Here is a 23,104-nt window from a genome sequence, read left to right on the forward strand (position 1 = left end):
GGCAGCTCCTGCATTGAGCGTCTGCCTCCTGGTGGTCAGTGTGTGTCATAGTGACCAGTCATTCTCAGTCTTTCTGCTGTTAGGGTCAATTTGCATATTACCCTTTTACTATATAGGATAGAGGCCTGGTGCACGGGTGGGGGCCGGCTGGTTTGCACTGAAGGATGTCCCGGATCAGGGTGGGAGTCCCACTTGGATGCCTGGCCAGGTTGGGTGAGTGGCTGATGGCTGTTTGCAGCTGGCCACACCCCCTTCAGGGTGGGGGTCCCCACTGGGGTGCCTGGACAGCCTGGATGAGGGTCTGATGGCTGTTTTCAGGCTGGCCACACCCCCTTTAGGGTGGGGGTCCTCACTGGGGTGCCTGGCCAGCCTGGGTGAGGAACTGAGGGCCATTTTCAGGCTGGCCAGGGACTGAAGCTTCCAGCCTCTCCTTTTTTTCTTTTTTTTTATTCTGGGATTTATTTACCTTCTATAATTGAAACTTTGTTGCTGTCACTGGAGCTGAGAGCTGGCTCCAGCTCTGAGGCCACGGCCTTCTGAAAGCAGGTATCTGGGGTTTGTTTAGCTTCTATAAGTGAAACTTTGTTGCTTTCGGAGCTCAGAGCCGGGCCGCGGCAGGCGGGGAACCTTGGCTTCCTCCATCAGTGGAGCAAGCAAGCCTCCTGCTGGCTTCAGCTGCATGGCTGCCAGCCACCATCTTGGTTGGCGGTTAATTTGCATATCGCCCTGATTAGCCAATGGGACGTGTAGCGAAGGTACGGTAAATTACCCTTTTTGTCTTTTATTAGATAGGATGTTTTAAGAAATAATCATGTGTAATGTAAGTAGATATATTTTTATGTATATGTCATATATGTGTCTTTAAAAGTTGAGAGAAAACATCATGAAAATCTAGGTAAGGAAAACATTACTTCCAGTGGAATGAAATTAGGATAGTTTACTAAGGGACAGCAGCATTTGCATTTGATGTACACACACACTGGAAATTAAACTGTTTGTCACTCAGAGTGCTAAGAGCTGTAGAAGTATTTTTTCACTTAAGTCTCACGTCAAATAAACATATAGGCAACATATGGTTCAAATCTTATGTGAGAGAAAGTTTCAATCTAGCAGAGTAGAAAACTTGAAGATTTTAAGACTACTCCTGACAAACCTTGTTTTAGTTACCATGTGGCAATAATATAGGTATAACTTACAACTCACTGAGTCTGCTGGCATAGCTATCATTCAGTTTTGATAATTTAAAAAATACATACATATGATTCACATTATTTCTAATATTTAAATATTATAAGTCCTTATTGCAGTCTCTCATTTACACATGCACAGATACCTAATGCTACAGGATTGTTGTACTAATTGGACACAATTTGAAAGGGTAGAGAAGAAGGAACAAATCTTCTAATGCATAATAGCAGTGATGGCAAACTTTTTGAGCTCGCCGTGTCAGCATTTTGAAAAACCCTAACTTAACTCTGGTGCCATGTCACATATAGAAATTTTTTGATATTTGCAACCATAGTAAAACAAAGACTTATATTTTTGATATTTATTTTATATATTTAAATGCCATTTAACAAAGAAAAATCAACCAAAAAAATGAGTTCGTGTGTCACCTCTGACACGTGTGTCATAGGTTTGCCATCACTGCATTATAGGAACACAGTGGAGTGGCATCACATGTGATTTTAATTTATGCAAGTTTAACTACTCAATTTTAGTGACAAAAAACTTATACCATGTTGGGCAAAATGGGTGAAGGCAGTCAAAAGGCACACACTTCCAGTTATGAAATAAGTAAGTCATGGGTATGTAATGTGCAGCAGTCTTGCTATTGAGAATCAGTCTCAGTGGGGATGAGAATCAGTGGGGATGAAGCATGCACTTGAGAGTTGGCCTTCAGACGATAGACTCATTAAGTAACTTAAGGTAGAGAGAGACACCACAGAATAGTTTCTTTCCTGCCCCCACTCCTCATTTCCTTATTATTGTCACACACACACACACACACACACACACACACACACACACACACTAGCATACACATTCAATTTAAGTCATTTGTTGATTAATGTACTCTGGAAATATATTTAAGTAAAAATAGAAGTTTAATTCTAATATAGTGAACTCTAATAAACATCCATTTTTTTGGTAAAGACATACTGTTAGAATTCATTGTATGTGTAAATTCTATTCCTAGCCAACACGTCTGGGGAGAAAACATCAAATGTGTAGCGGATTTTATAGTGAATAAACTAGATAGAATGAATCTGGAAGGAGACAGTAGTTACTAAATTTTCTTATTCCAATTTCCTCTCTATTTTCCTTCCTTCATCTTTGGCTGAGACTACCAGAGCTACAGAATGGTGTTTTATAAGGGAGGATGGTTTGATTGTTTTGAATGGTTTAGAATTCAGATGTTTCAAATAGAATAGTCACCAACATTATCATCACTCTGTGATGATCAGAAAAATGAACTGTTAAAATTCCAACCTCAATTATAAATCAGCTTTTCTCTGCCGAGAGTGTGGTTAACTCATCAAGATTATTTTTTTATATCCAATGTGTTTAAAATAAAGATGTACCAGTAAAAAAAAATAGTACTTATAATGAACTCATTGAAATCACATGAACTAAACATATTTCACTGAGTCATGATATGGAAATAACTTGGATATTAGATTGTTTTTTATCTAGGTAATTGTTTTAATGAGACTTTTCCTGCACTTGAATATGATTCATGCACTGTAGCTTCCATTTCTCAGTTTCCATGAAATTATAAATGCACTGAGAGACATAGTCTGTGCAGAATACTTTCTTGCATGTGAATATTGTTTTCTTGTTAGTGTAAGTTATTGAAATTCCTTTCCTAGAAATCACTGAGATGATTTAAGTATAGGCTTGTTCAGAGGCAGAGGTCTAATCTTTGGAGAATTTTTTTCATCTGAGTAAGACAGTAAATCTCCCAAGAGACCCAAATCCATTTTAATATTTTTACTCTTTGTGAATTACTATGTGAAATATATGATTTACCAGCACTTGTAAAGGGGTTCCCAGAGAACCTAAAATTTTTCATGTATTTTATGTTGAGTATGGCTAACAAAGAGGTATTATTTTTTGTTGTCTTGATCATGTTCTCTAGAATCAAATATGAAAACCTTGAGTCTATTTCACCTTTGACCTGAACAGACTATAAAGTTTGAGTCTCTAGGAATGACCTTGTAGAAAATTAAGAGAGTGGGCTACCTTCTCCCTTGTGTATATGTGAGATTTCCTATTAGTGGGGATAAAAAATTCATAAATCACTTAGAATTACCATTTCATATGGATTCTTCCAAAGCAAACATTCATGGTAATTTATAACTTATAGCCAAATAACTGTAGTTAAATCACATGCTATTTGGTTAAAGTTATACATTTCTCAGGAAGAATAATTGAAGACCAAGGTTAGTAAATAAGTATGTAATATTTTGTTAGTAACATGGAAAAATACTTGATTTGTTACTGATCCAAAGTGGCAGAATATTAGGAAAATAAAGGAAAAGTTTATAGAGAAAAAAACAGTAAGATAAACATTTTTGAGATCTTTCACTTACAGTTTTTCACTTACACTTTGAGAAGAAAGGAATGGACAGCTGAAGGCCCCTTTGTAGAGATAAAATTTCACTTAGATTAATTTTGTGGGAAAGACAAACTTCTTATTGGGCTTCAAAGCTAGCTAACTCCTTCAAAGACACTGCTGCTTAATACAATTATTGGTTTCAAAGGCGCCATTAAGCTATTTTAAAGCACAACTATTTTGAGCCTCAGGAACTTCTTTTCACATTAGGATATAATGTTTACTACTCAAGTAGTAAGTGACTCAAACAGAGAAAAAGAAAAAGGAATTGTATTTTCTTATACTTAAGCTTTACTTGTACATGTAGAGAGCGGGCTACCTTCATTTATTGACACTGCTAGGTGCTGGGAACCTGGGTGTGATCCCTGCAGTCACTGAGTTTTTAATGCTGTCATCAGGTATTTAAAAATCATATGCTATTCATTATAGAGTCTCGATGTGAAATGTGCTTCAAAAGAGAAAAATTTCTAGGATTATTTCTAGGATTATTTCATTACTAGAGGCCCGGAGCATGAAAATTCGTGCATGGGGGGCCGGGGGATCCCTCAGCCTGGCCTGCCCCCTCTCACAGTCTGGGAGCCCTCAGGGGATGTTCTACGATGGCTTAGGCCTGCTCCTCCTGGGGAGCGGGCCTAAGCTGCAGTCTGGCCTCCCTGTGCGTGAAGTGACCGGGCCGATCAGGGGAAGGCGCCACCCCCATCACCCCACTGCTGCTGCCACTGCCGGCCGCTGTGGCTGCCGGCCCTTGGCCCTTGCTTCTTAGTGCTGCCCCCCCCCCACTGGGGGAGGGGCTGTGGGAAGTTGAGGCACAGCAGGTGGCACCCAGTCCAGCCTCTACAGAGGCATGGCACCAGTACCAGGCTCGCGCCACTGCCTCTGTGGCTGCCTCTGTGGAAGGGGCAGCACTGGGTCTGGGACCACACAGCCCCCTCTCCTGCTGCCTCTGCGAAAGGGGCTGTGGCACTGGACAGGCCTGCGCTGCTGCCTCTCCCGTGCCACCTCTGCAAAAGGGGCCGCAGTGCTGGACAGGCCCGCCCCGCCACCTCACCCATGCTGTCGCCCCTCCTGTGCCACTGGCCCCTGGCCCTGGAAGCTGCTGTGGCTTTGTCCGGAAGGACATCCGGAAGACATCCGGTTTATCCAGTCTAATTAGCATATTACCCTTTTATAAGTATAGATTATGCCCCTCATGTAGAAATGTATGAAAGTCATTGTTAGGGTTGATCAAATAATTGAATTGATACCCCTCCCCTGGGAACTGACCTTTAGGTCACTTCAGAACAGACATTCCCTTTTGCTTAGACCACATTGCACTTGCTAAAACCATAATCTCTCCCCTGCAGTCCTTCCCAGGATCCAGACCTGCACAGACAATTCTTTACCCAGAAACAAACCTGCCAAGAGTCCTTTAAAAACTGACTCCCAGCCCCTGGGTGCTGGCGCCATTTGGGGGCTCAGCCCATCTGGTATCCAGATGACCTAATAAATGTGTAATCCCTTACCACTGTGGCCTTGTGTGTTCCTCCTTTGGTGACCCTAGCAGTCATTAATAAGGGTTCCCATGAGTCAGCTTTAAGTGGAGCAGCATAGTGGAAAGAGAAATGACCCCAGAGCCACTCCACCATCTTCGTGCATTGACCAAACATCACTTTGCTCACACATGAATGTCATCAACTCTAAAACACATGTAAGCACAAGTGTACAAATAAGCATATATTCCTAAAGCTCCCATAATTCCTAATCCTTAAATAGGGTTTTTATTCTCTCCTGATAATTTCATGGACATTATCTTGTTGTCTATGCTCATTTCTCTCTAAGCTAATGAGAGATATCAACATTGCCCACAGTTCAAGAGTTGGAATTTAAGAGATATGAGATTTACTTAATGACAAATGTGTCAGAAACACAGCCTCACTGAGTCATCTAAATAGTGATAGGCTTTCAGATTTTATTTTAGAGTCACATTCTAGGGATGAGAGAGTTAGATGGTCCATTCAGTCATCCACTCAAAGAAGTACTTAATGGATCATTTATTGACACTGCTAGGTGCTGGGACCGGGTGTGACCCCTGCAGTCACTGAGTTTGTAGTATAGTTATCAGATATTTAAAATCATTGTTATTCATTATTCAGTCTCCATTGTGAGATGTGCTTTAAAAGAGGAAAACAGGCTGTTGTAGATGTTTGATGGGAGGGGGCTGGTCTGGTCTGGGAGTTCGGAAGCTCCCTGAGGAGATGGCTGTTAAACTGACAGGAGAAGAAATCCATCAAAGGGTAGCCAGGTGCAAAAAAAGGGTAAAAGTATTTTGCAAATCTTTCTTGGTCAGCTCATCTCATAGTGATTTTCCTCTTCATTTGACATATTGACCAGTTACAGACTCTGCCTTGCTTTTAAGACATCACATAAGAGCTTCCTTTTCTTTGTCTCACATTGTCCCTCTGGCCTCTTCTGACATACCATGAAGGGATGCATTTGTGGGTTCTCAAGCTTTACCCTACAGTTTCCAGATATCTTGTTTTTTATTGATCGTTTCCATATGGTTGTTTGTAGTAATTTCTCTGTGTCTTTCCATAGGTTCTAGAATTAACCGTTTTGCTTTTTACCAATAGATTGTCATCTTGCTTTATTAGTTTTCGTTATCCTTTAATACCACATATTTGAAATAACATACCGGAGGGAACCTAGAACCTATAATGGAGGGTGAGGGGCAGACCAGTCACACTAATGGTGCAGAAATGAGGACCACCCACTGGAGAACCTAGCAGCCTCAGCATGGGAGAACTCTGCCCTTGTTTGAAAAGATCTGAGAATAGAATTGTATGCAATTTAAGGTAATTTTTGGAGAGCTGGAATGCATAAATTGGGTCACCTCGAGGGAGCTAATGTATGGATGGGGGTTTGGAGAACTATTGTTTGCCCAGATCATTACCTGAGTTTGTTCCAGTTTATAATATCAAGTTGTTGTAATGTAATGTAGAAAGTAACCAGGCTGAATTAGCCTCACTCCAGAAGGGAATTGGATTTGATATGACTAACACAGTCTACTCTGTGTAATTTTCCTGTGTGTTAATAATAGCTTCCCATGTTCCTTAAATAGGAATCTCTCAGAGAAGCAGATATGCCACCTCGGGAAGCCCAGTCACAGAAGCAGCCATCACAGTTCCTTTACAGTTGTAGTTCCCTTTAAAACAATGTTGGTATCAATTAGGTTTAGGGTGTGAGGTATTTTTTTTAATATCAGATTTTAAGTTGGTATTGAAATTTCTTAGCGTGTTGTATATAAAATAAGTGAATGCAAAAGCAGGGCAAAAGTGAGGGCATTTCATTCATTGGAGGCAATAGGAAAGAGGAATATAGAAACGACTTGTTTTCTTGAACATGAGAAAACATTACGGTTCTTCCTCTAAGGCAGTAGACATTTATTTAATGGGTCAGGCATGGAATAAGATTAAATCTACCCTAAATGCTTTAAATATGTAAGAAAGCCAGCCACATGAATCCTGAGCTAAACCTTTGATCTCAAGGGCACTTGGCAAAGCAGACATGACCGGTTTTTAACTTCGTGTCAGCAAAATAAATTATTCAGCAGCATACAATGCCAGCTTGGCCCTGAGTGAGAATGGATCTTAACACTGGCTGAAATGGAAAATGTGGTTGCATGTTTTGCAAATCTGGGAGAGAGCGCTTGGCTGTTTGTGCCTGGAAACATTACAGGTTTGTCTATTGGTCTGACCCCTAGCTGACCTATCTTTCTCTGTGATCTACAAAGTGTTCTATGATTAGTGTACCATGAGAATTTTACTCGGCTTATGCAGTGAGTGGCCATTTGAGGTTTGTGTCTATCTAATATCAATTGCCCCTTCCTTGGGTAACAGTAGCGCAGAGGCCCTCTGTCTTCCTCAGATTATGTTCAGGAAGGGCTCCCCCCTGGTTCCAGACAAGAGCACATAATTGGCCTGGCCAATTAGTGTCACTTATAGGCATGAGCTGCATAACGACATTTTGGTCAACAACAGTCCACATATAGAGTGGTGGTCTGATAAGACTGTAATGGAGCTGAAAAACTCCTATTGCTTCGTGACATCTTAGCTGTTGTAATGTCTGTCCATAGTTCAACACACTACTTACTGTAACTTTTTTACCTTGTAAAATTAAAAAGTTTATAAAGTTAGAAATGTTACAGTAAGCTACGGTTAATTTATTACTGAAGAAATTGTTTCATCAATTTAGTATAGCCGAGTGTACAGTGTTTGTAAAGTTTATAATAGTGGGCAGTGATGTCTTAGGCCAGTGATGGCGAACCTATGACACGCGTGTCAGAGGTGACACACAAACTCATTTTTTTGGTTGATTTTTCTTGGTTAAATGGCTTGTAAATATATAAAATAAAAATCAAAAATATAAGTCTTTGTTTTACTATGGTTGCAAATATCAAAAAATTTATATATGTGACATGGTACCAGAGTTAAGTTAGGGTTTTTCAAAATGCTGACACGCCGAGCTCAAAAGGTTCGCCATCACTGTCTTAGGTTTTCACAGTCACTCCCCATTCACTCAGTGACTCATCCAGAGCAAATTGTCCTGCCATCTCCATTCATGGAAAGTGCCCTGTACAAGAGTACCTTTTTAAAAATCTTTTATACCACACTTTTACTGTACCTTTTCTATGTTTACATACGTTTAGATACACAAATACTTTCAAATGTGTTTAGTTACACAAATGTTACAATGACCTACAGTATTTAGTATAGTAACATTCTGTATGGGCTTATAGCCTGGGAGAAACAGGCTATACCATAAATCCTAGGCATGTAGTAGGCTATACCATCTAGTTTTGTGTAAGAGCACCCCATGATGTTCACAAAATGATGACATCATCTAACAATGCATTTCTCAGAACATATTCCTGTCATTAATTGACTCATGGCTATACTTTCTGTGTTAGTTCATTTAGCCTGCGTCTTGGGCTGGTATTGCCAGAAAGGGACATATATTTTCAATCAAGAATTAAGTCTGAGAGGATGTATGGTGGTCCATGTGCAGCCAGCAAGGAGGAGAGCAGAGCTGAGCGATGGAGAGAGACCAGGTCCTGATGGCACTCTGTGATCCTAGAATCCTGCTGTGGCTACTGAGATTTTTTAGGTACATAGACCAATATGATTTATTATTATGTCTCTTGCCGTGACTAGTTCATTATTATTAACTAGAGGCCCAGTGCATGAAATTTGTGCATGGTGTGTGTGTGTGTGTGTGTGTGTGTGTGTGTGTGTGTGTCCCTCAGCCCATCAGCCCACCTCTCCAGTCTGGGACCCCTCTTAAAGGATTGACTGCCCGAATAGGCCTGATCCAGGTGGGATCAGGCCTAATCGGGCAGTTGGACATCCCTCTCACAATCCAGGACTGCTGGCTCCCAACTGCTCGCCTGCCTGCCAGCCTGATCACCCCCTAACCACTCCCCTGCCAGCCTGATCAATGCCTAACTGCTCTTCTGCCGGCCCGATTGCCCCTAACTGTCCTCTCCTGCTGGCCTGGTTGCCCCTAACTGTCCTCCCCTACTGGCCCGGTTTCCCCCAACTGCCCTCCCCTGCAGGCCTGGTCCCTCCCAACTTCCCTCCCCTGCAGGCCTGGTCCCTCCCAACTGCCCTCCCCTGCAGGCCTGGTTCCCCCCAACTGCCCTCCTTTGCTGGCCCGGTCACCCCTAACTGCCCTCCCCTGCAGGCCTGATTGCCCCCAACTGCCCTCCCTTGCAGGCCTGGCCCCTCCCAACTGCCCTCCCCTGCAGGCCTGGTTCCCCCCAACTGCCCTCCTTTGCTGGCCTGGTCACCCCTAACTGCCCTCCCCTGCAGGCCTGATCACCCACAACTGCCATCCCCTGCTGGCCATCTTTGACCTCATGGGGGCAGCCATTTTTGTGTTGGAGTTATGATCAATTTGCATATTGCCTCTTTATTATATAGGATCATTATTATCATTCATTATTATTAATGCTTCCTTTTTTTAATATTATAGCAGAGTCCTGGCAAATACAGTTTTATTGGTCTCACTAAAGCATTTTATTTTTCTTTGTTGTTATGTTGCAAAGAACCTCCAGAGTTTTGTATTTTGTATCTGGATTAAAGCACTGTACATTTGAATGAATGTGGTCTTGTACATTTCAGTAGTTCAGATGATACCATATAGCATCACTTTGTGGGTAAAGTCTGAAAAATTTGAACTCAGTGATACCCCAGAGCGTGGGGTCTTCTTGTTTGAAAGACTGTACCTGAGTTGTGAGGATTAAAGTTGCATTACTAACCAGTACTAGTTGCTAACAATGTGCCTTACGGTTGTTAGTAGTTACAATCTGGTATTTTCCTTAGCATATTGAAGCTAACCACCAATGGGGATATTTATTAATGAGATACAAAGCTAAAAGTGATTATTAGTATCTTGCATATCTAAATCAGGATATGCAAAGGTCTGCAATAACTATAATAGTTCTTTGTGTGTAACCAGATGAAATTTGAATTCTGATTTTTTATTATGGTGCACAATGGTAAGATTTTTCAAGCCTATTTTTCATATTAATTACAGCATTTTATATGTATAGTAAAACAAATTAATATTTCCATCTTAATTTACTTTGCAGAAACAAGTCAAAATGTAGAAGTAATGAATAAAGAGAGAATAAATATATTTTGAAATTTATCCAAACGCAAATACTGGAAACTCAATTTTTAAAAAAATAAAAGCTCAAGGAACTCTAAGGAGCTCTATAAGTAAGATCTATAGTTGTGTCCTTCAACTAAACTGCAGACCGCATGAACACAGGATGAAGGAGGTGTGTGGTTTATCTGCAGCTTGGCGAAAATATTGAGTGGTCTTAGTTGATTGCAAGCACAATCTGCAAGCACAACCTAATTTAGCAACCTGGACCTGGTGCACTGGCCAAAATGGTTCATCTGGATGCATCGATTCAGACTGTAGCCTGGTTTCATCCAGATGCACTGCCCTGAATTTGGGAGGTAATAGTCCTTTCATTCTGTGATAATGAAGCCACATTGGAAGAATGGGGATTTGGGCGCATTTGCCTGAGGGACATTGACAGAAGGGCGGGGCAGAGGAAGGAGAGAACAAGGGTGAGAGGACCTGTGGCTGTTCTCAGAGAATTGGGGATATTTGCCTGGGAGGAATGAAGACTCAGAGTAAACAGAACCTTCTTTAACTGTTTGAATGATATGTATGTGTGAGAATGAGAAAATTTATTCTGGGTAGCACTGGAGAGCAAAACTGGGCATGTGTTTTTGGAGACAGGTTTCAGGTTACTACAGGACCAAGCAGTCTAAAGGGCAGCACTGTCCCAATGTGGCTGGATCTCCTCCAGATGGGTTTCTAACAGGTAAGCCTCAGAGACGGGGGTGATGCTGGGAGAGGTGGTGGTGGTGGTGGTGGACAGGAGGGTCAGTGTGCCTGCCCCGTCGGATTGCCTCAGCATGGGGTTCCTCTGGCAAGTTCTGTCAGAAGTGGAATTGGTCTTAAGTGGTATTGGCTGCAGAGTTACAAGGAAACCTCAGAGATTCGACACCATCTAGGGATCAATAGCACATCCGAGAGCAGAAGCTACTTTGACAGAGACAGTTTCTACTCATTTGCTCCAACCATGGTGACTTTCCTAATGATTTCCTGCTTCTTTGGGAGTGCGGCTTTCTTCCCAGACTTCTGCTTGTGGTTGCCCAGGGAGGTGGACATTGAGTCAGGGAAGCTGTTGCTCTCTCCTCTTGAACAGCTCATCAACCTTACATTCCAATTCGCAGCATTTGTTCAAGTGAGTTATTGAAACTGGACTCTTCTTGTTACAGCACTTCTTATTCTCTAAACTTACTGCTTCCCTTTGCTCCTAAACACAGGTTTTTGTAGAAACCTACAGCTTCCCACATTCTCTCAAAGTTACCTGGTTGTCAAAATCTCACTTCATGAACTTTTTCAATTACCACATATTAATTGGTCAGAGGAATCATCTTGGGTTTCCTTGTTGACTTTGTAGCAAGGTGGTCTGAACTTTGTTACTTACAGCCATTATTTCTCCAAGTCCAAATGTCTTTTAGTCTGAAATCTGGGTGACAAGACATAAAATGCATGGCTCAATAGAGGGAGGAGTTCGTCCCCCTACCAATTACCTCCATAAACATATTGCCGAGATAGTTAGGAATGTTTTTGTGTGTTTATTTGATTAAAATAATTCTGACATTTATCCCCAACTAGAATAGAGAGTTGGCAAGGAAGAGAGACTCTGGAAGGGACTTCAGTGGCAGGAATCAGTTGTTAATTTTAGGTAAAGAAGCAGGACACCAGACTGGGGGGAGGAATATTTGATTCAGAATGAAAATCACCCAGTTTCAGAACTGAGAGCTAAAATGCTAACCTTTTAATATATATATATTTAATTTCAGAGAAGAAGAGAGAGATAGAAACATCAATGATGATAGAGAATCCTTCATTGGCTGCCTCTTGCACTCCCCACATTGGGGGATTGAGCCTGAAACCTGGGCATATGCCCTGACAGGGAATCGAATCGTCAGCTCCTGGTTCATAGACTGACACTCAACCACTGAGTCACACCAGCGGGGCTAAAATGCTAACCTTTTTGAGTGAGGGAGTTCTGGATTGTTTGTTTGACATTGCAGGATGGGTGAGACAACTCTCAGGTATTCATTTGAGGATTGGGGCTTCAACTGGAATGGTCTCAAATGTCTCTTCCAAATGTGCAGTTCCTATATAATTTCTCCATCATTACTGATAACAACAGGGCAGCTTTGGGTGGGGAATGCCTTTAGCCTTTCCATGAGTTTTTCCAGCTTTACCCCATTCTTTGATGTGAGTAATTTCAGTGTTGTTTCTTGGAAGTGCTTTTCAAACAGCAGCTTTGGCACATGGCCTCTAATGCCAGGCCTTCCCCACCAAACAAGGTTCCTATCTTGAATCTCTTTATACAAGAAATTTTGGAGCTACCACTGTCACGTATGGTCCTATGAACAGAAGAATGGGGGATGGAATGTGGACTTGTGGGGGAGTGGGAAAGGGGGGAAGCAGGGAAATGGCATTTTAGAAAATGTGAGATCAGGAAAGTTTTGGTAAGTTCTTAGGTAAAAATTAAAATGTTTGCCTTTGATGGAAAGCTTCTAGGTAGTATTGATATTTATGCATATATTCTTCAGTGGAAATAGTGAAGCTAAGAGGGAATGCTCAGAATGGCTCATTCCTGGCTGGACTTGGTGCCCATTACTATGTAGTCTTCAAACAAGCATGCCAAGCTTGAAGCAAGGAAGCACTCATTGTTATGGATTTACTGCTTCCTTCGCTTTACATTTAAGGAAGACAGGTGATCATGAAGGAGGGAGTCCATGTGGGCTGTCTGCACAGTGAAATGGTTAGTGCTATCTTGCATAACAATGGAAAGGCATAGAAGTCTCATGCAACTTTCAATTATTGTATCAGCAAAGAACTGGGACCTGAAGAAAATTAATTTGAGCATTAAAAAAGATTTCCTAGGTTTTTGTAATGTTAGTACCTCTGGTGGGCAGAATAATGCACCCTCTTCCCCAAAGATGCCCATGTCCTAATCCCTAGAATCTCACAATATGATATGTTACATAGCAAAGAGGAATTAAGGGTACTCATGAAACTAAGGTTGCTAACCAGCTGAACTTGAGATGGGGAATGGGGAGAGAATCCTGTATTTTCTGGATGGGCCCAGTGTAATCACCAGGGTCTGATGAGTCAGAGAGATGCAGAAGGGTGATGGTCAGAATGATGCTACATGAGAAAGACTAGATGCTACTGCTGCTGGCTTTGACCCTGGAAGGGAGCCATGAGCCAAGGGACACAGGCAGCCTCTAGAAGCTGCAAAATCAAGGACATGGGTTCCTCTCTAGAGCCTCCAGAAGGAACAGAGCCTGGCCGGCACCTTGTTCTTAGTCTAGTGAGACCCTTTGAAGAATTCTGACTTTGAGAATTATAAGATAATAAATTTGTGTTGTTTTTAGTCACCAAGTTTGCGGTCATATGTTATAGCAGCAATAGGAAACAGATAACTATTTGTAGTATTAACATGTGTTATCTGGTTCTCCACAGTATATATTTTATATGGCAATAAAAATCCTAACATTTGAAGACAACCTTGCCTTGCAAGCAGCAGAGTTGGGATGGTTCCACCCTGCTCCACAGGCAGCACTGAGTGAAAAGGACAAGCAGCACTTCCAAAGTGGTATGTGTCAGGTCAGCCCCTGAAAACAAAGGAAACAATCCCTGAGGCTAGTTAAATAGCAGAAAGAGAGGACATAGGAGCTGGCCTGGGCTTCAAGACTTTAGAAGCACTCACAAGGCAGTTGAGGGAAAATTGACAGTGAAATGATGTTAAAGCACCACAGAAAATAATACATATTTCTGCTGAGAAATTGAACTTAAGGAAGATAAGTGATCTATTATTCTTCCTAAGGAAATAACACATTTGTGGGGATTTTTTTTGCCAGTTTATAAAACAAACATAGAGCTTGAAAGAAGGAACATAAAAGCTAATTCTTCGATTTTTATCATAACGTTTATTTTGAAATTCAGGTTTTGTTGTTGTTCATTTGTTATTGGTTTCAACAGCAGAGCAAAATAGAAGTTCTAATAGAATGGCAATTAGAAATTTCATTACTATTTCTGAATATTATATTCCAGAGATGGAGACAATGGTTCTTTGCTTTTTTTTTGGGGGGGGGGCAGGGCGGGTCAGAATTATGTAATGAAAATGATGTAACAAGGATGAAGGTGTGACATTTGGAAAAATCCCTCCTCTTTCCGGAAGATTTTAGCTGGTGTGGTTGACACTGCACGCTCTCTACATCCCTTCCACTCTACCCTTTCATTTACTGTTCAGATCAGAGTAATTAGTAGAGAAGCACAGGAGAAGACAAGACAGGCAATCTGTGTTGGAAAGATTCATGATTTGCTCAAAAGAAGTGGAAGGAAGTGAAGGCACTAGAAACGGGAAATTAAGAGGGAAGAGCAGAGCCCATTCCAGCCTTGTGTCACAGCTTTTGATTGGCAGAGTTGTGAATAAATTGTGGTGAAAGGTTTTAAGGGTATTCCTGAGTGAGGGAGTTAGTGAACAGAAAAAGGAATGGTATTTTATGTTTTGAATTGGATCTACTCAAATACTAGTATTCTTTGAGAAGTGTAAATAAACAATTCCTTTTTTTATTATTATACTTTATATATGTGTGTGTTAATGTGCTAACATGGTGAGACCAGACCACATGAAGAACTGTTATTTGGGCTACAATAATTTTTATTACTATTTATCTCATTTGGTAGAAAATAGTGCTAATCAGAATGGTTAAATTCAACCCTTAATCCACTCTACAACTGTACCCTTGCAACTGAACATAGCTGGGAAAGAATCCATAATTTTGTTGCTGAATGTCCTCACTTAAAATATCATACCACAAAATTCCCATAGGTACTCAGTAGTATCTAGAGGTTCTATCATATCTCCTCAGTAAATTAGTTTCCTCATGCCCAAGACAATGGTTTCATGTCTTCTTTGATTAAACCTTCAGCACACTCAATTCTCCTTCACTAAGAAAGGAATCAGAAGAGAGCTGCCATGTCTTCTGTCAACTTGCATCTATGCCAGGCCTGGCTGCTTTTCCCAATGGGGTAATTGTTTCTCCTTCAGGCTAGGGCCACTTCTTGCTTTTTTGGGGGGGGCAGGGGGGGTCAGAATTATGTAATGAAAATGATGTAACAAGGATGAAGGTGTGACATTTGGAAAAATCCCTCCTCTTTCCGGAAGATTTTAGCTGGTGTGGTTGACACTGCACGCTCTCTACATCCCTTCCACTCTACCCTTTCATTTACTGTTCAGATCAGAGTAATTAGTAGAGAAGCACAGGAGAAGACAAGACAGGCAATCTGTGTTGGAAAGATTCATGATTTGCTCAAAAGAAGTGGAAGGAAGTGAAGGCACTAGAAACGGGAAATTAAGAGGGAAGAGCAGAGCCCATTCCAGCCTTGTGTCACAGCTTTTGATTGGCAGAGTTGTGAATAAATTGTGGTGAAAGGTTTTAAGGGTATTCCTGAGTGAGGGAGTTAGTGAACAGAAAAAGGAATGGCATTTTATGTTTTGAATTGGATCTACTCAAATACTAGTATTCTTTGAGAAGTGTAAATAAACAATTCCTTTTTTTATTATTATACTTTATATATGTGTGTGTTAATGTGCTAACATGGTGAGACCAGACCACATGAAGAACTGTTATTTGGGCTACAATAATTTTTATTACTATTTATCTCATTTGGTAGAAAATAGTGCTAATCAGAATGGTTAAATTCAACCCTTAATCCACTCTACAACTGTACCCTTGCAACTGAACATAGCTGGGAAAGAATCCATAATTTTGTTGCTGAATGTCCTCACTTAAAATATCATACCACAAAATTCCCATAGGTACTCAGTAGTATCTAGAGGTTCTATCATATCTCCTCAGTAAATTAGTTTCCTCATGCCCAAGACAATGGTTTCATGTCTTCTTTGATTAAACCTTCAGCACACTCAATTCTCCTTCACTAAGAAAGGAATCAGAAGAGAGCTGCCATGTCTTCTGTCAACTTGCATCTATGCCAGGCCTGGCTGCTTTTCCCAATGGGGTAATTGTTTCTCCTTCAGGCTAGGGCCACTTCCAACCATGTGAACCAGAATTGCCACCTCTGGACTTCTTAAGAGCATTGCTTTACTCACTATTCCCCTTATTTTGAATTACCAACTTTCCCCCTCTCTACTCAAACATTCTCATCTTTATACAAATATTCTATATTATCTCCCATCCCAAAGCAAACACATCTCCCCAGCTATGATCCCATTTATCTATATAGCAAGCCTCCTTAGAAGGGCTGTTATATTGCAAACTTTACTTCCTTACTACCCATTAATGCTTTTACCCACATCAATCAGATATTTTTTCACACAGCTCATTTGAAATTGCCCCTGTCAGTTCTCTGTCCTCATGTCATCTGACCTCTCATGCGACACAATTCATAGGCCTTCCTCTTGATGTGTCTCTTTGACTTGGTTTTCAGGACATCCTCTGCATGGACACTATTTTAGGCACTGGAGCTATGACCACAACATAAATTCTTGCTCTCATATATTCCCAGAAGTGGGATCACTGGGTCAAATGGGAGTTCCATTTTTAGTTTTTTGAGGAAACTCCATACTGTTCTCCACAGTGGCTGCACCAGTCTGCATTTCCACCAGCGGTGCACGAGGGTTCCTTTTTCTCCGCATCCTTGCCAGCACTTGTCGTTTGTTGCTTTGTTGATGATAGCCATTCTGACAGGTGTGAGATGGTACCGCATTGTCGTTTTGATTTGCATCTCTCAGATAATTAGTGACTTTGAGCATGTTTTCATATGTCTCTTGGCCTTCCTTCTATCTTCTTTCAAAAAGTATCTATTTAGGTCTGTTGCCCATTTTTTGATTGGGTTGTTTACCTTCCTTTTGTTAAGTTGTAAGAGTTCCCTGTAAATGTTGGAGATTAAACCCTTATCGGTGGTAACATTGGCAAATATGTCAGTGGCATTTCAAAGACCCTATCTTTGTCATTTTTCCCTGACATCTCTGTTTTGTTGGCTCTTTTAGTCTTCTACCATATGTTTTACTGTCCAATCGAGATAATCTGGTTTCCCTTTTGCTTCTGATTTTTATTTTTTTTATGTTGCAATACAATTGACCCTTGAACTACATGGGTTTGCATGGTGCAGATCCACTTAGACATGAATGCTTTTCAATAAATACCATACTGTTTTCAATTCATAGTTGATATTTTCTTTGGATAGGAAGGGCCAACTGAATGCATTGATCTATGCTATTTTATATTGTAGTTGTGAGCATCTATTCATTTTGGTATCCAGAGGGGTCCTGGAACAAATCCCCCACAGAAACCAAGGAACAACCAGTGTAGCTAAGTTTTTGGTAGTCAGAAGTTATACCTGGATTTTTGACTGCTCAGGAAGTTGTTGATCTAACCCTCATGTTATATAAAGGTCAACTGTATGTCTTTGTTTTAAAAAAATATTGTGGTAAGAACACAACATGAGATTTATTCTTAACTCATGATTTTTGAGTGTAAGTACAATATTGTCAACTACAGGCACAATATTGTTAACTATTGTCTTGCATAGTTAAAACCTTACACCTGTGGTTGCCAGAGTAGAGGAGGGAGAAATGAGGAAGGTGCTAATCATAGTCACTTTTTAATGGTTTGTTTTCTTCCCACTTGTTAAACTTGTGAATTCCTTGCATTTTCTCTCTATAATTCTTTATCTATATTCTTGTTATGGTACATAATGTGTTGGTGCTCAATACATGTTTCTGTACTAAATTCATTAGAGATTTTATCACTTCTCTAGATTCAACTCTCACTTTTCTGTGCATGAATCTTAATTATTATGCTGACCAAACTTTTTTCCCAAGTATGTGCTCTAGTTTTCCAAGACCACAGTGGGCTTTTTTTTTTATTTGATTAATCAGTTTCTGTCTCATTATCCTCCCAGTGCTTAAAATTATACACATGTTCCCCTCCCAAATCTCCTCTCCTGGCTCCCTTCTTTCTCATGGTGGTCTCAGGGATCTTTCTGTCTAGCTCAAATGTCAGATTTGGCTTTAGCTTTACTCTCTTCCCCCAAATAACATGTATATGAATTTTTCTAAACAATACATTTTTTAGTCAGTTCCTTTGGTTGCATTTCTACTGCTATATTTTAGTTCAGGTCTTACATCTTTTTGTTTTGAGTGATATAGTGGCATGGTTCTTTATCTTTTGTTTTCTTATCTCCTATTCATCTGACAAAAAAAATCTAGTTCCATTGAACCATTTCCATGCTGTCTTTGCTGGTCTTCTAATTTTACCCAGGCTGGTCTGTTTAGTTTCCTCTGAATATATTATTAAGCACCTTCCCTGAGTCTGGAAATACTTTTTCCTTCTTTCTAAGTCCTACACATGTTTCAAGATACAAGTCACTATTTGTGAATCCTTTTCTCTCTCCACCCCTTCCTATCTGTATATCTATCTACGGATCCATCCATCTACCTACCTACCTACCTACTTACCTGCCTACCTACCCACCTACCTTTTCTCCTCCTCTAATAAACTCTCTATCACTTATCATATTTGGAAGTCTTTTAGCCTTGCCTTTTATTTTCCTGCCATTCTCTTTATACATGTCCTGTATCTTTAACTAAATTGTAAGCTTCCTGGGAAAGAGAATGCTACTTACACTTTATTGTGGCCTCTACAGTGCTCAGCATGATACCTTGCAGGTGGGGGATACTAAAAAAAAAATTTGTTGGTTGGATATTTGAAATAAATGATTGCAATGGAATTATATTCTACACCAGTATTTTAATCTTATTGTGTATCTCTACAGGGCTGTCACACAGGGATGTTAAACTCAAAATATCCCAGCTGTTCCTAACATCTTCCCCACCTTGCTCGTGCTAACTTGTTCACTTTCCTCTATTGTCTCTCCCTGTTAAATGGTGTATTTATCCTATCACTCACTCACCTGAATACAATCTTGAAGACATCACTGTTTCCTCTTTTTCTCTTTGTTGTTGTATCCAATATTCACCAAATCTTAATAATTCTATCTCAACTATGAAAACATCAGTTCCATTTCTCCCCCTCTTCTGCCACTGTTCAAGACCTCAGGTCATTTCTCCTGGGTCATTGAAATAACCCATCCTTCATTCCTCTGCTTTTGATATTTTCTTCTCTTGGTCTTTTCTCTAATTTATGTATTTTGAAATATTTAAACATTATTTTATTTTTGGTAGATATTCTTAGAGAAAAACATAAATGCAGGTTTAAAATATAATTGTTCAGTGAGCCATGATACAATAACCTAGTCCGAGAAATAGAATATTGCCTTGTCCCCCCCATGTGCCTTGTCCTTATCATACTCCTCAATTGGAAGGAAGCACTTTCCCTTTCGTTTATAATATTGTCATTTCTTTTCATTAGAGTTAGCACTATTGGATGCTTCCCTAAATAAGAGAGCTTAGTTTTGAACTTTATGTAAATGGAATTATCCTATATAATAAAAGTGTAGTATGAAAATTGTCCCCGCGACCGGGAGTTAGCCTGGGAGTTGGACCAGGGGGTGGAGCTGGCTGTGGGAAGGGAGGGAGGCCCCAGCCGGCAGCTGGTAGCTGCTAGGGACCCTACCAGTGCACAAATTCTGTGCACTGGTCCTCTAGTACTCTATAAGGATCTTCTGTGATTTTCTATTTTTACTCCTCTTGTTTTCTCTGAGATTCATCCGCACAGTGCCATGTTGGTGTATGTTTTATTGCTGCACAGCATTCTATTGAACAAATATTATACAATTTATTTTTTCATTCTATTGCTAATGGACATTTGGATTGTTTCCATTTTTACTTTTGCAAATAGTACTGCTCTGAACATTTTGGTACTATATCATGATACAGATGTGCATGACTTTCAGTGGAATATGTTTGTTGGAGTTGATTCACTGGATGTGTATATATTTAATTTACTATTAATGACAAGCTCTTTTTCAAATTGGTTAAACCAGTTTATACTTGTTTTAGCATTATATGGGTATCTATATTATTCATATCCTAATGATATGTAATATTAGCTTAATTTTTTTTGTTTATTTTATGTGAGCATATATATGTTCAAAGGCATGTATTTGTAGTTTTTATTTGCATTTTTGTGATTAGTGGTAAAGTTGAGGATTTTCTCATGTTTATTAGCCATTTGGATTTTCTTTCTGTTAAATACCCTATTGATGTCTTTTTGCCCATTTATCTATTTTGTTTTCTCTTCATTTCTTATTGATTTGTGGGGATTCCTTGTATGTTCCTGGGATGAGCCCTCTGTTGGTTATATGTAATGCAAGTTATTTTTCTTTTATGTCTTTATTTTCATTTCTTTGTAGTGTTTTTAAAAACAGGAGTCTTAATTTTAATGTAGATAAACATCACTAATTTATAGTTAGTACATTTGGTATCTTATTTAAGACTTCCTTTCCTACTCTGTGTTTAAACAGACATTTCCCACAAACTTCACTGTATTAGAACTTCATGTCATTTTTTATTGCTTTTTTGCTTAAGTTTTTAAATGGAAGGCAATAGCGGTTTAACTCTTTTGGGTTTGCCCTCTGGTTTTTCTCTCTCTTCCCATCTATCTCACACTTTGTGACCAGACTCATCTCTAAAACAACAGGTTGGTAATGTATATATAAAAAGTATGCAGCATGTTACCTGGTGGCTTTACAGGAAGGATTAATTAAGTGGACAAAAAGTACTAAGGATGTTCAGTTGCTCAGAGAAAACAGCCTACATTTTTACCCTAAAATTTAAGGTACATTTTTCTTTGAAAACTCTTCCTTCCTTTCTTTCTCTATCTGATTTGGTCCTACTGAACTCTTCTCATCGTCTAAAGTCTAGCTCATTTTCAAAACCTGTCCAGGTTTCTTTGGTGAGAAATGTTGGCTGCACTCTTATACCACTTTATTTTATCTCTCAGCCCTGGTTAGAGTCTGACTCCATTTCCAGACTTACCTTTTTGTAAAAACGTGAAACAGATCTTGTTTGAGTTTATTATGCCAGTGACTCTCTTCAGTAAGTTGTCAACTATTTTGGAGCAAATATTTAATCCTAATAACTTTTGAACTTCAGAGAGCATCAACCATAATGCTTTACATGTTGTGGGACCTCAAAAATATTCTAAAATTAATTTGTTCATTAACTCATTATATTTATTTTTCTTCCTTAATGTGAGTTTATAAAAATTATCTAATATAAGGGTAAATTTTTGCAAAAATTATCTAATATAAGGGTAATTTTTTTGCAAAAATAAAGTGTAAAAGAAAGGAATAAATGGAGACCACCAGCCCTCATTTGCTACCCTGTTCCCAGAACACATCAGGCAGGACATAGAGGATTTTTCTTTAGAGAAGCTGAATAACCTCAGAGGAAAGACCTAGAAATAGCAATATTTGGGGAACCCAGACTTCCCTAGAGAAAGCCACCACCTAATCACCATAAGTAAAGCCACCAGTTGACAAGCTTCCAATCAACTTCTAAGTGTTCCATGTATAATATGAGGGTCACCATATATTTTAGGGAAACCTCCAAAATGAACGCCATAAATTGGAGAAGCAAAATAACCACAAATCTACCAAAGGAACTTCAGGAAGTACAGGCAATCCTGGAAAAATATTTTAAAACAATATAAAAAGAAATAGGAGAAAATATTGAACCCATGACATAAGATTAGGGTTCTTAAAAAAAGACACCCAGAATATCAAAGTGCTTTAGGACTTGTTAGTAAATGGGTGGACATTTATTGGAAGCAAATACAGACTACCAGGTAGGGAGGCGCTCCCGAACCCCTTTTTCTAAAGTTTATAAAGGCTGTAGTTCTTTGTCTCTTCATGCTCTCTTCTAATTGGACCTCTTCCCCATTTTATGACCCTGTGCTTTTCTAATTGGTCACTCTTTTGCAGAATATCAGCTTCAGAGTCCAAAACCCATGTGGTGCCTTCCCCCTTTCTCTCCCCCTTATCTTTCAACATTTCTCTATCTCCTGTGAACATGTTTCCCTCTTTCCAGCATCTGTCCACATTTCTCTATCCTCTGTGAAAGCACGTTTGTTTTTTCCCCATTCTCTGTGACTTTTCTCTATCTCTGTGAATGTATGCCTCCCTCTCCCCTTATCCTGTGGCACCTTTCTATTCTCTGTGAATGTATGCCTTCTGGCGGCTCCAAGCCCTCACCTATGCATTCCTCCCCCAAGGACCCTCTTTATTCCTAAGACTCATTAAACCTGCCTATTTTGTCCCTAGAATTCCTTTCAGTATCTATGTTTCTGGAATAATCTTTGACAAAACCTACTTTTACTCTCAGAAGTGGCCATCCTAGACATGTTCTGCCATGTGAAATATTGCCTTAAAAGTCTCATATGGTATAGGCATATAAATAAACTAAAAATATGAAAAATGAAGTAGATTTTAAATTTTGAGGACTTGAAATATTGCGTAGAAAAGCAAATGTGTACTCATTTTTATCACTGAACAAACATCTGTAGATACTAAACACAGACATTGAATCATTAGCTTAACAAAAACATGTTATAAAATTATATCGGATGCTGGAGAGAATAACTGAGGGATATTAGTTAAGATATATTCAACTGTAATGGGAAATGCCAGTTCAATTCGGCTTCACCAAAATTTAACTTTGCCACCTCACATAAGGAGTCTGAGATCCGAAGGTGCTGTCACAGTGCTTTCAGGGCTCGGCTCCACTCCTCCTTCGATGTTTACTCCTCCTCTCCTTTTTTAAAATATGTTTAATTTATTTTTTACAGAGAGAAAGGGAGAGGGATAGAGAGTTAGAAACATCTATGAGAGAGAAACATCAATCAGCTG

At 39.8% G+C, this 23,104-nt stretch overlaps 1 protein-coding gene and 1 pseudogene across 1 annotated transcript in view; one reads left to right on the forward strand and one right to left on the reverse strand.

Moving 5' to 3' along the window:
* Positions 1–23,104, forward strand: part of LOC102259858 (thrombospondin type-1 domain-containing protein 7B) — a 525,758-nt gene that overhangs the window by 61,244 nt on the left and 441,410 nt on the right. The gene's annotated exons all lie outside the window — the stretch shown is intronic.
* The window catches only part of LOC102259551, a 49,632-nt pseudogene continuing 37,468 nt past the window's right edge, over positions 10,941–23,104 (reverse strand).

This window comes from Myotis brandtii, unplaced genomic scaffold, assembly GCF_000412655.1.
Source record: "Myotis brandtii unplaced genomic scaffold, ASM41265v1 scaffold1174, whole genome shotgun sequence".
Classification (NCBI taxonomy): domain Eukaryota; kingdom Metazoa; phylum Chordata; class Mammalia; order Chiroptera; family Vespertilionidae; genus Myotis; species Myotis brandtii.